The sequence below is a fragment of the Artibeus jamaicensis genome, unplaced genomic scaffold, assembly GCF_021234435.1.
Source record: "Artibeus jamaicensis isolate MK-2021 breed Jamaican fruit bat unplaced genomic scaffold, CSHL_Jam_final contig_525, whole genome shotgun sequence".
NCBI classification, from domain to species: domain Eukaryota; kingdom Metazoa; phylum Chordata; class Mammalia; order Chiroptera; family Phyllostomidae; genus Artibeus; species Artibeus jamaicensis.
In genome coordinates, this window is record NW_026521874.1 from 9,537,744 (window position 1) to 9,541,373 (window position 3,630).

General features: G+C 42.9%; 1 pseudogene; it reads right to left on the bottom strand.

The window, feature by feature from the left end:
* Positions 1-208: 208 nt before the first annotated feature.
* LOC119057417 (alpha-ketoglutarate dehydrogenase component 4-like) lies at positions 209-521 on the bottom strand (annotated as a pseudogene).
* Between the last annotated feature and the right edge of the window lie 3,109 nt (positions 522-3,630).

Below are 3,630 nucleotides of genomic sequence, written 5' to 3' on the forward strand. Positions count from 1 at the left end.
ACAATTAGGTAAGCTTGTGGAGGAGCTGACCGAGATACCCAAATTATGAAATGTAAGTTTCCATCTAAATTTTTTATGTAGTTTTTGTTTGCTTACAGAATATTCATTAAGGTTATTTAGTGTACACTTTCCCATTCATTGTTTTGGAAGTCCTTCACTGTAAAGACTATTCTTTTGTCTGATGACAGACAGCAGCCACTGCCCGTGATTATTCTGGACCTCCATGTTGGATAAATTTGATTTCTTCTTGAGACATAGGTTTCCTTCTATATTTCTGAGGTCACATGTTTATTGTTTCTGCAGTGTCTGGTGGATCCCAATGCATCCGCCAATCTGGCAATTTATTTCCCTTAAAATGCTGTGAAATTGAAGAGTGAGATGGTAGTTCTGCTGATCTCAAAAGTTCTGATACCTTGGGTTTGGGATGGTCTCTACTGCTGGGGAACCTTATTAATGGAGCATGTGGCTGGACTACCGGAATGACCCTGCTCGCTCGGAGACACCATCTTACTGCCCATCATGACCTCTGAGAAGGGCTACAACGTTGTTCTCAATGGCTGCATAGTATCCTACTGGATAGGTGTTTTAAGATTCATTTAGCCAGCTTACTATGGATTGGAATTTGTGTTGTTTCCAGTTTTTGTGGTTTTGTTTGTTGTTGTTATCAACAAAGAAATTTGTGTATGTCTTTGGATTTTTGTGCCAGTGAGTTTGTAGGGTAAAACTTTCAGGGTAGAATTGCTGGGTCGAAGTTTAAGCACATTTAAAATTTTAATCAGTTCTTCTAAATTGCCAGATAACCAGGTTTTTAGGAAGCGGTTATTGACCTCTTCTGTGGTCAAGTTAAGGTCGGGGTGCCAAAGGACGAAGGTCACTCTGAATGCCCCTTCTCTCCCCAAATCAATTAGTAACACAGGTTAGGACTGTGAAGAAAAGCTATCACTAGAGACATGTCAAAAGCAGAGCTGTGAGAAGTCTAAGCCTTCATAATGATTTAGGACAATCAATTATGCCTCCAATCGAAATAAAGATGTACAACATACATTAATTATAGAAAGTTCTCCATGTATTGTGGAAGGATATATACAGCACATTAAAAACACAATTCTGTCTTAACTTTACCATAAAACTAATACATTATCTATCATAAATATTAATTAAACATCCAAATAATAATCTTTCTTGCCTCTTTCAATTTACGAGTGCTGTTGGAGGATGGTTTGGATTCCTTCGATATCTTAATAGCATTGACCAAGGTCAATGCCCTTCCGCTGAAGACCACCAGGAACACACTTGCAGGCGATCAAGTTGAGGTTATTATTCACTGCAGTGAGAGCGGGAAATGCAGGAGGGAATTACAGGGCATCTTAGTGAGTGGGTGTTAGAAAGGACTCAATATGGGGTTTGGGCTTAGGTTTGATGACTTGGGGGGAGCTTAAGGAATTGGCAGGAAGTGGGCACACTTCTGCGACTGGCACCTTGATAAATCTCCTGTAAAAGGAGAAAAGATGAGAGTGAGGCTCAAGTTGTAATTGATAAAGCAGCAGCTGCCCCTCCCATTGGACAGGGTAGAGGAATTTCGGTCATTTGGACAGTGTTCATAATTTGTGTGCAGCCATGCTTGCTTTTGCCTTGCTCTGTTGTGGTCTCAGAGTGGCTTTGTCTGATGATGCAGTCTTTTCCCCCTGGCGGCAGGAGAGCGTCAAGACCTCGCTGTGAGTACCAGCAATTGGCTCACAGCAACGCCAATGCCAAGCTGGTAGTCAGTGCCAGGCCAGCTCATAGAGGTCAGGATGGCTTCTTTTCTCTTTCTCAGAAGGAAGTTTCCACTGTGTTTGCCTGACACATCCCTACTGATCCTTCAGTCCTCACCTTAAACCTCATTTCTTTTTTTAATTTTAATTTTTTATTTTTTAAAAATATATTTTATTGATTATGCCATTACAGTTGTTCTTTTCCCCCCTCCGTTCCCCTCCACCCTGCACACCCCTTCTCCACCATTCCCCCTTTAGTTTATGACCACATGTCTCAAGTTCTTTAGATTCTATATTTCCCCTACTATTCTTGCCCTCCCCCTGTCTGTTTTCTACCTACCGTCTATGCTACTTATTTTCTGTACCTTCTCCCCCCTTCTCCTCCTCCCACTCCCCTGTTGCTAACCCTCCATGTGATCTTCATTTCTATGGTTCACTCCTGATCTAGCTGTCCTCTAGCTGTCCTTTTGTTTTAGGTGTGGTTCTTAGTAACTGTGAGTTTGCTGTCCTTTCACTGTTCATCTTTTTTATCTTCTTTTTCTTAGGTAAGTCCCTTTAACATTTCATATAATAAGGGCTTGGTGATGATGAACTCCTTGAATTTGACCTTATCTGAGAAGCACTTTATCTGCCCTTCCATTCTAAATGAAAGTTTTGCTGGATAGAGCAATCTTGGTTGTAGGTCTTTGGATTTCATGACTTGGAATACCTCTTTCCAGCCCCTTCTTGCCTGTAAGGTCTCTTTTGAGAAATCCGCTGACAGTCTGATAGGAAGTCCTTTGTAGGTGACTGTCCCCTTAGCTCTTGCTGCTTCTAGGATTCTCTCCTTCATTTAAATCTTGGCTAATATAATTATGATGTGCCTTGGTGTGTTTCTTCTTGGGTCCAACTTCTTTGGGACTCTCTGAGCTTCCTGGATTTCCTGGAAGTCTATTTCCTTTGCCAGATTGGGGAAGTTCTCCTTTATTATTTATTCAAATAAATTTTCCACTCGTGGCCGTTCCTCTTCCCCTTCTGGTACCCCTATAATAATTAGGATGTTGGAATATTTAAAGATGTCCTGGAGGTTCCTAAGCCTCTCCTCATTTTTTTGAATTCTTGTTTCTTCATCCTTTTCTGTTTGGTCATTTTTATCCTCCTTCTGGTCCACTCCTTTGATTTGAGTCCCAGTTTCCTTTCCATCACTATTGGTTTCCTGTGTATTTCCATTCATTTCAATTAGTTTAGCCTTCGTATGTTCCTCTAATTTGTGACTAAAATCAACCAGTTCTGTGAGCATCCTGATCACCAGTGTTTTGAACTGTGCATCTGAAAGTTCGGCTATTTCTTCATCGCTTAAATTTATCAGCTCTGGGGCTCTGAGTTGTTCTTGAGCCATGTTTTGATCTGTTCATGCCTGTTACGTATGAGGAGTGGAGCTTTAGATGTTCACCAGGGCGGGGCCACCCAGGTTGCTGGTTTGCGACGCTGTATATGGGGGCGGGGTCAGAGAGGGACAATGGTGGTCCCCTCTGCCACTTCCTGCCGCTGGGGCCTGTGTGGTCTGTCTCACTGCTTGCTCCTTTACTGGTTTATCTGCGTGCTAATGTGTGACTGCGATCAACCCTCAGTGGGTCCGCCCACTTCTCCACACCTGGGATCCGCTCATGGCTGCTGGTGCACCTGGGTCGTGCACCCAGTTTGGTCCGGTGGATCTTTCCTCCCTGACCCTGTTCTGCTGCTGGCTCTGCCCCTCTTACCGGTTTGGCTGAAGAGTTCGTTGTTGTCAGACTTCCGTAAAGTTCAATTTTCTGTGGTTCGGCTGCGTTTTTGTTGCTAAAACTTTGTTGTTTTTAAACCTAGTTGTGCTAGAAGGCGCAATGCTTCCACCTACGCC